Genomic DNA, 12,704 nt, shown 5'->3' with positions numbered 1-12,704 from the left:
TGGCTAGAATAAGCTTTTGCTAGTCAGATGGTCCTGAAGTACGTCTGCTTGTGGAATAAATCTGATATAATTTGATACACAGCATGACACACAATCAAGATGAAATGATCCTCAGATAATTCTTCCATGTGCAATCATTTCAGGAAGACAATTTTAATAATGATATTTTCTTTTTTATTAGGTTCTTTGGACTATTTTTTCAGATAATGAACAATTACATCAGGAGAAGAACTTATCGTCAAGTTAGTATTTTATTAATTCTTTACCTGGGGCCAGTATCCTAAAGCAGAGGAGACAGCTCTCACTGAAATACTCCATACTGAAGGCCTTTTCCAGTTCAGACTTCCACAGTGCCTCCTTACTATTACAAATTTCAATCTCCCACTTTTAACAGTCCCAGCTTGGTTATGCCAGTGTTTCACTTGTTTGTTTCTCCCTTTTGCTTCCTCAATCATACTCCTCCATTTTTGCTTCCCACTCAAAACAACAATAGTAAAGGGAAATCTTAGGATTGGCAAACATGAATATAAACGTAAAATAGCAATTTAAAAACATGTGAGTCCTTCCAGTCTCAGTCAAAGCATCATGCCTGCTCAACAATAGAGATGATCCATGTCCAGGACTGAGCTGATGAGCTATGGGTGGAACATATTCCAGCCTGATCAATCAAATGCTCCACTTCCCCAGCAGTGATTAGGATGAAACAGTACTGAGAAAAAGCCCAGTCCCTGTGTCGCTTAAAAAAAGGGGCAGGTTTTTGCTTCATGTCTAGACTTTTTTCTGAAGTAAAGGCACATTGATGTCATTATTGCCAAAAGTAAAAACTTCCATGTGACATTCAGAAACTGGTTCTGCAACAATTTAATTTCATCTTTTACGGCATGCTTCTCCCAAAAAAGCTCTTCATGGAGGTGGGATTAGCGATTAAGAGATGTGGAGGGTGGAACACATATGTCTGTGAAAAGTGGAATTAATGTGATTATGCTAAGCAGAACGTATTCTGGGCATCAGTGGTTTGCGAAGATTTGAGGAAATGTGCCCCAAGCATAGACTATCTTCTCTGGAAAATAAAGCATGATATTCAGAGAAGGCTGGGATAAAGAGGTATTTTATGAGCAAGCAGAGGAAAATCAACTGTCACTTTATATAAAACACCTTCCCTTTGTTCTGCTCTTTTATCTCCACCATAACGAAACAATTATAAGAAATTGATGATTCTGAAGAATTGTTAGTCCATATTTTTCCTCATTGGAAAAAAAAAAAGAAAGTAAACAAAAAAATACATAACACAAGCAGATAATAATTTGATCAATGCATAAGTATATTGGGCATCAATATTACAAGTTGCTACTCATTCTAATAATCCACTATCAGGTCTAGTTCTGTGAAGAGATTGTTCCTTAGAGGATATAAGAAATCCCAAAATATTTTTCCAAGTCCATGAAATGTCACTGTTTTGATGTTACAATCCGACAGGTTTCATGAAGCATGAACTTAGCCAGAAGGGCAAACAGTCTGTGATGCCAATAATTCTGATTGCTTCAGAAAATACCTTCACCCAGACCAGTGCACAAGGGTTTCCCCAGTGAGGCAAATCATGTCTTTTTTATCGTTATACACATGATCACAACAGGCTTTTGCTTATGCCTGTTGCTTACCTTGCTCTCAACCACTCCACAAGTCCTGCAAGCATAACTTCCATCCTATGCAGCGACACATTACTGCATTTTAGTGCTGTAGCAGGGTGGTCTGTCGTGACACACCAGCAGAGCAAAAAGTAGGACAGGTCATTTGCAAGGTAACATGGCTTTTAAGAAACCAAGCCTTTGAAATTTTTTCACTTGATGGTGCCCCTAAATGCCATAGTTACCTTTCATGGCTTATACAAGCAATCCCTCTCACAGTGCTCCAAGGCATTTCTGCACAGTGGAGACAACTCCAAGCACAAAGTAAATGTTCAGTGATTCATAATGTTTTGTCTTCAGAAAACAGACAAAAATATCTCTTCACCTTGGCCACAGGATGACCAAGAACACACATGCACAAACTCTATCTACTGGTTTGGTTTTGAAGCCAGAGTCAAAGCAACTACAAGAGACAAGATATTCGCAAATGATAGAAATTTGCACCTAGGTAACTCTAACAGCAAACAGCTGTACGGATGTGAGTGTGCTTATTTGTGTTGCTTTATTCCACTACAGAATTTATAGCACTCAAAATTGTGTTCCAGATGAATTTGGTTCTGAGAAGAACATACCCACACTTTCTGTGCACAGCAGCACTTGTAGAACTATTGCTCAGTAATGCATAAATTTCACATGCAGAATCCCACACATGCAACAGCAGAAATAACCTGCAGTATCTGCACTGGCAAGAGGTTGCATTCAGAAAAAGAAAACAAGTTATCCAAGCACTTGTGCACAAAGTATAGAAGACAGCTACAAGGTGTTAAGACAGTGTGCTTACTAGTTCCTAGTTATTCTGAGTTGCTTATTCAAAACTAGTTTAACCAAAAATATTTGTCATTCTTTTTTATAATAAGAAATACAAATATGGATGTCTACTGGAGATGTGGCACAACAGAGAATTCTGAATATTTTCTTTATTGAGAAGATAAAATTAGGCAATTAGATCAAACTACACTAAAACAACTGAAAAGCTGAGTAATTTTCATAACACAATTGATTTCTTACTGCATGGTGCCATTTAAGGGATTAGAACAACTCACCAGGGTAATATCAAACTTGATTAGAAGCCAAGGGACATGATTGTTACCTCCATTAAGCCAGACAAAACATAATTGACACCAGCAACTCTCAATTTTCACCAGTGTAACTAAAAGGAAAGTCAAGCACCTTATCTTTCACTTGGGTAGGTCATTTTCATATCTTTGAGTGATTAATAGTGATTGTTTCAACCCCCTTGAAAATTTCAAAGACAGTGTTTCTGGTATTTGCACAGCTAGGTGTGCTGATATTACATGGGTCTCAGTGCCTCCATATGAAGAACAATTCACACAGTAAACAAAAGGAATATCTTATGTAAACTTGGAGAAAACCTTTAACATGCTCAGCATGCCAAGACCCTTGCCCCTCCACAAGTAAATATATAAAGATAATGGGATGAAATTTTCCAGATACTGAGGTACACAGGGGAGGAAGTAAGAACTGGGAAGCTTTTCAAGACCTCCCGAGATAGGTGTGACAAATCACAGTCAACAGATACTGTAGGGCTGGATTCATCTTAACTCAGACATCTACACTGCAGGTAAATATGCACAAGGTTGTTGGCCAAACCACCTCTGTCCACAGTGGTTAAAACAGTAACTTAGTAACAGAAGGATTTACCTCAGATAAAAACTCATATATATGAATGTGTCACCAAAATTATTTCTCCTCTTGGGATGGAAGAGAAGGACTTCAACCAGAAACCTCGGAATTGTTTGTAAACTTGAAAACAGAAAGAGCCAGCATCAATTGAAATGTGGATGAGGTATAGTGTGCATTAAGGATGAGGTAATCTGGGGTTATTCACCTCTGCTGGTGAGCTGCTGCAAAGAACCCCTGCAGAGCAGATGTTCCCTGCAGAAATAATGAGTGTCCATAAAAAAACAAACAGCATGTCATTACTTCTCAGCCTGTCTTCCAATTTTCTTTGCTCAATACTAATGCTCAACACCTGCCGGCCTGCCTTCTCCATTTTCTACAACCTTATTTTCCTTTTTATTCTAGTTTATTTTTATCATCTACTGAGTATCACAAATGAAAGGTAGGTAACAAATTTATTTCCCTATATGAATATATCTTTATAACTTCAAACATTGACAGATTATTTGGTTAAAGGACAAACTTTCATGAAAAACTTTGTCTAAATTTATACTCTGTAAGAGTAATGCAAATGTTTATACAATTTTAATTATATATCAGTCAAGGCTTTCTCTAAACAAATAAACATTATAATTCACACCTTGGAGAGGTTGAATACCACTTGAAAGGATGACTTAACTAAACTAAAACTGTTCAGCCAATTTTCCTTCTCTGTGCCGAGTGAGCTCCCAGAAGGAAAACCACCTGCACACAAAATCCAGAATGATTCCGTTTTTCCAATGAGAAGCTCTATGGGAGGGAGCTCTGCTGTTCCAGGCAGTTTGAAGCCAGCAGCATCCAAGGGCCCAGCTAAGGAAAGTCCCAGTTCTGAAAGCAACAAGCTATGCCCTCCATTGCACAATCAAAAACCCCAGCTTTGGTCCTGCACTGAGCACAGGCCTGGCCCCTTTGGCTGCTGAAGCCAAATTTCTCTGCAGTAGGTGACATGTCCAGGGGGAATCCTTCTCAGAAATAATAATGGTAAAAGGGTATGTATTTCAGACATCAGCCTATGGAAAATGCACCTCTGTGACACTTCCATTGTGTCCTCGTCCTCTGCAGCTTATGGATTGGCAGAGGGGGTTGGTGTCTTGCATTTAATTTTTGTCCTTCTTGAATAAAATATGCCCAATATATGAGTGGCACATAGAAAAAAAAAGAAGAAAGAAAATCACATTTCAATCAAGATATTAGCAGCTAAAAAAGCTATTACAGCAACTGAAAGCCATGAAGATTTAATCTGCTCTGACCATGCTCTGTCCTTCCACTTCTGCTGCTGATTAGACATCAGAGGCACCATCTTCACAGAATAACAGAATGGAATCCCTCAGGAAGTCATATTGCTTCTCCCACAGGAACAGACAGAAATTTTCTCCAGAACCATGACTCCCCACTGGTTAATTATATCTCACTAGTGAGGCACAATAGCAAAACCATGCCCTGAAAATCAGCAGCACCAGAAAGCAGGATGAATGGACACCTAGGTGATCCTGGCCTGAATAAGCCATCCCAACCAAATTTCCACACGTGCTACGATGCCAAGCAGGAAATCTCCATGCTGGCAAGTTCAGGAGCAAAACTCCCCATTTTCTCAGCTGGCTTTCATTTCTGATGCCACAGTGATGATTGCATTTGGTACAGCAATGGCACTTCTGCTGTCACATGCTGCTGTTGCTAGCATAGCAACCCACAATCAGTGTGAGGCTAGAAAAATCTCCTGAGCTGTGCAGTTCAACAAAACAGCAGGTCCTCTGGATACCATCTATACCTGTAAGTGAACAATTTCAGTAGTGGCTTTGTCAGTCCTTCCTGGAAGCAGTACTAATGGGCCACAAATAACAAAATGAAGTTCAGCTGCTAAAAGAACACAACAAACTGTTGAAGGAAGGGAAATTATTGTCATAAAACATTTGTATGACCTTGTGAATTCTGCACTGTACAGAACAGAGATCGCACCTTGCCCTGCCCTAAACTTCTTGCTGTTGCTAAGACAACTCCATCAATGGAAAAGAAGCCATGTAGACTCCAGTGGTGAGACCTCCAAAGGGAATGGGTTGGCTGCTAGGATTTGCTAGGAGACAAAGTGTGTTGGTGCAAAGGGCAGGATGGCTGCTGTGGCTCTGGAAGACTGTCTGACACAGGAACTCAACCAAGAGCAAAGACAATGGGGATACAGCGGGAACATCCCAACAAACAGCATGGTCTCCTTGTTCCCTGAAATGCCGCTGTGTTCTTGACTGAGTCAGCCTCTAGGGAACATCACTGGAGCTCCTAGGAGCATCACTAGGAATTCCAACAGCAACATCTCCTACCCAGACCAACTATCTCTTCTCATTTCTGCCTGGTGTATTCCAGCAGCAATGTACCTGCCTAGGCTGGGAGTCAATGAGCCTTTAGGGAAAGCTTTTCCTTCCAGCACTAGAGATCACAAAGCAGTTCATAGTATCAGTTCATGAAACCTGTGTGGAAAGCCCTTTGCAGGAACAAAATCCCACGCCATGAAAGGATCCACAATCTGGCTCTCCCCATCAGTTTACTGTAGATGTTTCATACCACATTTGCATAGAGGCTCTCCTTTACTGGATGCTGACCATCTTTTACAGAATATTACTTGGATTATCTATCTGAAAGTCAAAATGTGGATCCTACAGTGTATCACAGGAAATTGCATCAGTGAACTTAATAACTTAATGTTTTCTGGAGGAAAGTATCACTATCCTTGAGGGAAGCACACAGAAGTGCATACTTGACAGAGCTCATCTAGACTGCCTTAGGATGCTTCAGTGCTTAACATAACACTGCTGACTGGCCTTCCCATACCAAATTTATGATTTTAGGTATAGAAGAAAAAGCAGATTTAAGATTGGCAAGCAGAACACGTTACAAGGCAAACCTCTATAACTTATCCTCTCAGGCATTCATGGCCTAAAGCAATGAATTGCAAGTACTAAGGGAGTGAAATCTGACAGCTTCTTTACATTGTCAGGTTCATATGCATCCATATCTTTGCATAGATAAAAAAAAAATACTCTGTCTCTTAAAAGAACTCTTCCCAACAAGGAAATACAAACAAGCAATTGTCTCTTCTCTACCACCCCTTTGAAGAACATTTAGGAAAGTTTTTCTTTTCACTTCCAGAGATCTCTGTTGAGGCATCTGTGGGAAGAGACTTCCAGCAGCACATGCACTCTTGGTATACACTCTAGGTCCTACCACTGGGGGCTTGGTCACGCTCACAGAGGTGACTGGTGGCTACCTGCTGTGCTTGCTTGCATTACACCATCTCCATCCCAGTGCCACTCATTCCTCCTAGGAATTTCTCCTATTTTACTACAGCATCTCTAACACAGGATCAAAAACATGTGCACTAATACCAGGATTGGGACATGACAGACACATGTCTAATTCATATGTTCTAGGGTTTAAGACTTCCTATTCTTCCCCCAGATCACATATTTCACATGGCTCAATTAAATGGCAAAATGAGACATTGCCAAATGTTTCTTTCTCACTGAAAAAGAGACAGCTATTTAAAGAATGTTGTTACACTAGCCACATTTCATCACAAAAAATGAATACCTATAATTACAGTACCTGTGATTATACAATGTCAAACACAGGAAAAATAAGCACGCCAACATTTTGAGGAAAAAATTGTAACCTGTATTATCCACATTCAGGCTAAAAATTCTGGATCTTGTCCCAGCCTCGGAAATAAAATATACCCAGCAGTAATTGAAAAACAAATGAATTTGATTACAATCTTACCATACTCTAGCTTTTGCATTCCTCAGCTATGTGGCAAAAAGATGGAAAAATCCCATTACATGCACCAGGAGACAAATTTTTAAGGTATCTCTGCAAAACTAAGTTATCTTTACACTTAGATATTTCTGGCTTTGGAGCTTGAGCCCTATTGCATTACATCTGTGAAATATTTGGCCATTGATTCATAATACATTTTGACAGTGCCAATGGAGCTGCTGATCAAAAATACTGCTGGGCTTGTGAGTTTGCCTTCACATTCAGATGGTGGCAGCCCTTGGCTTCGTTTTCACCTGAGGTCATTTGTGAGGGTTTGAAAGTTTGTCCATGAGGGGCTGAGCAGCTGGAGGCAGTGGTGGGCGGACACTCCTGGAGTGAGCCAGAACCTGGCAGAAGGCTATATGCCATGCCAAAAACCCCCTCCAACACCTGAGAGGGTGCAGAGGCCATCCCCAGCTCACAGCAGCTCCCTCACACCAGACTTGGGCAGATACAGCCCTCCTGTAACAAGCCAGGCAGAAATGGGAAGGGATAACTGGTGTAAGGAAGAGATGTTGCTGCTGGACCTCCTGATGAGGGAGCTCCCAGTAATGCTCCTCAGGGCATGAGTCAGCCAAGAAAACGGGCATTTCTGGGAACCAGGAGCCCCCTATTACTCATTGGGATCTTCACACTATTTTCTCCAGATCGTACTCTGTCTTCCTGTACACCTTGTGAGGCTGTGGTCACCCGTGATGGGCAGGTGTGGAACACAGGGTGTGAGAGAACTGCGCTATCATTTGCCCTCAGCTAGAAACCACAGGTTTCCCTCTAAGTGAATGACATGAAACTCTGTCAATTGACTCTTTCTCCGCAAGTTACCAAGATGCCTTTATATTACTTGTATATAGCCCTATTGATTTTTTTCAGTACTTAAATGCTCTAAGAAAATCAATGTTTCAGCAAATAGAGTGGAGCAGAAGTATCATAGAATCCCACTTGCCATTCCAGCATCAGAGATCATGGTTAAATTAAAGGAAATAACTTGTACGATGTGGGATGATGGATTTAGAGAAAAACTGCAGAAGACACAGAAAATGGGTGAGTGGAGGGACATGAAGTTAAAAACAAAATAGAAAAAGATACACTGAAGATAAAGATAGCGGCTGTGGATACGACTTAGTTGATTTTAGCAATCCAAAACTTAGTTGTCTAGTCCAAGATAATAATTTTAGCTCTCTGCATGTAGTGAATAGAGAGCAGGAGCCATCTCCACAGAGGATTCAGCCTAAGGCAGGGCAATGCATCACACATTTCTTCACCTATCCCAAAGTCTACACTCAGAGGGGATGTGTAACTTTTGTGTTTTAACAGCACTGGAGTTGATAAAGATCATGCATAATTTTGAGTGTTGTACCTATTTAATAGAAGGCCCTCTAACCCAACATATTTTTGTTCTGAATATAAGAATCATATGGTTTTCTTGGAAAAATCTGACATTTCTTTGCGACAGAGGAAAGATTTCCTTATAATTGCTTATCAGCAGGTCCTGGTCTGAATATTCAAATAACTTATGAGCACAAAACCTATTTATTTGCTGTATTTTATTAATAATGGGCCAAACTTATCACTAGTACAATCTCATGTATTGCTATTCACTTCTAAGTTGCTACATATGCTTACACAGCAGAGAATTAGGCCAGCTACAGTCAAATGCCTCATTACTAGTCAGGTCAGACAATAAATCAGATCTTCTGTTTGCAAAGTACTGCAATTTGTGTCTAATGACTGGAAGAATTGGTATATAAAGTAATTATCAAAACTGGAAAGCAATTATCTCCTAGATGAGCAAAATCTCATCTGAAATTTGAACTTCAAAAGAGAAAATAGGATGGCAGGTGTAAAGGCTTTCTGCCTCCTACGTCCTTCTCACACATACCAGGAGTTTTGGCATATTTTATACATGAGGACATTCCATTGCCCCAAGACCCTGAACATTTCTGACACCTACCAGCCACTCTGAATTTCCTCAGTGACTTTGCCAACTTTTAGTACTCAACCAGTTTGCTAAGTTACCATCCTTTCTGCATTGCTCATAACACCTGTTGTCAAAAAGATAAGAAACATGATCCCATCAACAGCTTCTAATTAATACACAAGGGTTCAAAATAATTTGCCTAAAGTGTCAGTCACAAAGTAGGACAAACCTTTCCAGCCAAGTTTAAAACAAATCTAATTAATTGTCTCCCCTCTGCATTTTAAGTGATGTGCCTATTGCACATATCTGCAGGTGACCTATTATTTCCCACAAAACAATCACAGCCCAAAGGAAGTCCCCAAAGACAAAGCACACATGGAATGTCTAGTCCAGCTCTTTCAGAATTAGAACAAACACTCCACACTGACATTTTCTAACTATGAAATGGGTGAGCTTTCACAATTTTACCCAAGCTTGTTTCCCTTACATTCTCAGAAATCCCATATTCACTGCTGAGATACAGCACATGAACCTCCAGAAAGATGAGCCTTCCCTCATGGGAAGTTAGGTGTGGGATCAGAAGAGGGTTTATAACAGAGCCCTAGCTTCAATAACAACAACAAACAACTGTTTGTTTCTTGTGAAATGACTAATATTAATCACCTAGAGCCAGCTGGCTGAAGTGGGGTAAGAGCCCTTAGATGTTTAAAAATACTTTTATTTTACAATCTCTTCTTTAGTTTGTACATCCAACAAAGAGCGGAGGACACAGAAAGCTTGCTGAAAAATATGGATTACTGCCCTACCAGTGCAAGTCCAAAAGCAAAGCATGGGCAGCACATAAACTGGGTTTCATATGGTCCTTTACAGTTATAAGGCAGAGTAATTTCCAGAGGTACTCATTAGACTATGTGGAATCAAGTTGCTGTCTGCAAGATGCACTTTGCACACCTCCTGCATTACTTACTATTTGGTTTCTGCTGAAGATGCTCCTTGGGGAAGACTCTTGCTCTGTTCATCAGAAGCCTTCAAAAGATATCAAAATGGGGAAAAAAAATCACTCTAGGTCAATAGCAAAGTTCTTTGAATTATAGAATTACTATTAAATTGTCATGTATTTTTTTTTCACACAAGGACCACTCTCAATTATGTCTGAACTACATTTTCTACTAATTTCTATTTTCTAGTATAGATTTTCTATTTATATCATTGCCTGAGTTGCAGCTTGCACTTCAGCACAAGCTTTGCGCCAATGCAGTGCTGGGAGAACTGAACTCTCTACAAGCAGTTTTCAGACATGGATGCAGTTCTTCTGGGGCAGGATGAAGTTCTGGGCTTTAAAAGTCAGAGAAAATGAAATTTTCAGCTCAGAGGATGAGTGACTCCAACTCACTACAGGATGCAATCTTTAAGATAGTGACCTCTTGACAGTTTAAGTGCTGTGTGCCATAGAGGGCATAGGTAAGTAACGTTTTTTAATTTCTCAGAATTGTTTTGATGGGGGAATTACATATGCTTTGGAAATTCTTGTGGCCATGAAAATCTTTGTATAACTTCTCTTAGGACAGTATAGAGAAAAAGCAATATTAGATTAAATACCCATAAAATATTCTAAGAGCATAATAGATAAAGTAACCTCTTACACTGCTATCTATTTGGTATACTTTTCTTTACTCATTTGTTTAGAGCACAAGTAGTGATGAAAATTTACTATTTCTTCAAAAGAGCATTCTGAAAACTTAACAAATGAAAAGCTATATTTTAGTATGCAATTAGATATTTTGTCTCTTTGCTTTATCTTACTATTTGTCGTTAGATTTCTTTACTACATACTTTTCCTGAATCTTGCTCAATAATTATTCATGCTCAAGACGGGGTGAGAGCAGGCACATATTTGATTGATATCCCAGAAGAATGAGATTTTGGCTGTGAAAATGTGATTAGACTGATCTCTCCCCATCCAGGAAAAAAAAAAAAAGCATTTATAAATCAAAGTTACTATATAATTTGGTTACAGGTATTCAATGGAAAAACAATCCTCATTGTCAGTTATATATTTCCATTTATATTTCAAAAACTATTGATTCTGAGAGTTGAGGAGGGTATCTCTCTGTGCTTCATTATTTCAGGTGACACATGACAAATTATGTTTTTCCATGGACTTTCACAGAGTCTCTTTCAGAAAAGACTCTTCCTTCAGCTCTCAGCTGTTAATCCAGTTTTTTTACTGGAAAAAATGCTATAGCAGAAGATGAAAAAAGTGCCTGTGAGCATGTTAATCATGGAGTGATTGATGCTGCCATTACAAGGAAAGGTTAGGCAACATCCTCAGCAGTTTTCACCACTATTTACAACATGGCAGTGCCAGTCATCCAAACTAAGGACTGATCAATGCACAGACTTCAAATTAATTCAATAAGAGTCCTCTGAATGCAATGGCAAGTCTGATAGCATTCATCTATTTTTATTTCCCCTCCCTCTTCCAGCACATTGCTGAAGTCTGAAGACATCTGAAACTCATGAGATTTTAGAAAGAGATTGAGTCATTAGAGAGCGCCCAAAGGAGTGTTGTGGTGTGTTGCAATGTCCTGTTTTAAACTTCCGAGTCCCTTCCCAGGTATGCCTCTCTCCCTGCCCCCTCGCCCCCTTCCTGAGTGTGCCCTGTCAATCAGGCTAACATACCAGCAAGGCGTCGTGTGATTCGTCGATTTCAAAGGATGCTTCTCAGGCCTGGGGGTCATTGGCCTGTCTAAATGTCATCCTCCCTTGAGACCCTGCCCCCTTCACCTGGTTGGTAACTCACCTGTCCCCTCCCCTTCCCCTGTCCCCGAGCTTATAAGGTTAATGAGACCATGCGGCCGGCATTCTGTTAGCAGCAGTGGCCCAGTGCAGACACCTCTGTACCAATGGAATAAACATCTGGCAACCTTCTAGCAGAATCCACTCCTTTTATCTCCACTATCGCCAGAAGCTCTCTCTCCTGAGGAGAACGGAGTCCTGTCTTGTGCCCTGCTGCCCTCTGCCGCCAGCCAAGGTATCTCTGGGGTGAAACACCACAGTGCTGTCTTTGGCCCAGCAGCGAGGGTCAGAACTGGCCTAGGCACCATCTAACTGGTTATATTGGGATACATATTCCAATATATTGGCGTCCCTGTGGGTGGGCAAGCGACTCTGAGCCCAAGAACGGACTCGCAGTACCTCAGAGAAGTTTCTGCCAGCCGTGCATCCAGCTGGAAGGGCTTTGGTTGCATTGCCCTCAGCTAGAGACTTTGGGAATACTCCCAGAAGAAGTTTCGTGGACTGTTCGGCGCCTTCTGGAAAGCCCAGCTTCATTGTGGTGAGGAGATTTTCCAGAGGGAGAAAAGGGCAGCCTCTCTTGCACCCAGAGAGAGGTCCTTTTCCGGTGGAGACCTGCCTGCCTAGAACCCAGCCTACAGCTTCTATTTCACGTGAGTATCTCTGCTTTCGGTAGAGCAGAAGCTCAAAAACAGACTCTGCCGTGAGTTCTGTTCCTTTTTGCCTTTGCATTTTTGGCTGCGCAGCCCCACAGACGAGAATTCATAGCATTCTAGGCTTTTAGTTTTCTGCAGCGTGTTTCACTGTCTTTTAGAATTCGC

The 12,704-nt window shown here is 40.6% G+C and overlaps 1 protein-coding gene across 6 annotated transcripts in view; it reads right to left on the bottom strand.

Moving 5' to 3' along the window:
* The window catches only part of MTUS2 (microtubule associated scaffold protein 2), a 276,305-nt gene that overhangs the window by 194,940 nt on the left and 68,661 nt on the right, over positions 1-12,704 (bottom strand). For 3 of the 6 annotated variants that reach the window (XM_074535281.1, XM_074535283.1, XM_074535286.1), the window contains one exon: positions 10,055-10,113. The exons of the other annotated variants lie outside the window; for them this stretch is intronic. The gene's annotated coding sequence lies outside the window, so the exon portion shown is untranslated. The remainder of the gene's footprint in view (positions 1-10,054; positions 10,114-12,704) is intronic. 6 annotated transcript variants of the gene reach the window in all.

This window comes from Zonotrichia albicollis, chromosome 2 (assembly GCF_047830755.1).
Source record: "Zonotrichia albicollis isolate bZonAlb1 chromosome 2, bZonAlb1.hap1, whole genome shotgun sequence".
NCBI lineage: Eukaryota > Metazoa > Chordata > Aves > Passeriformes > Passerellidae > Zonotrichia > Zonotrichia albicollis.
Note: the sequence above shows the minus strand (reverse complement) of the source record. Positions and strands in the feature narration are given on the sequence as shown.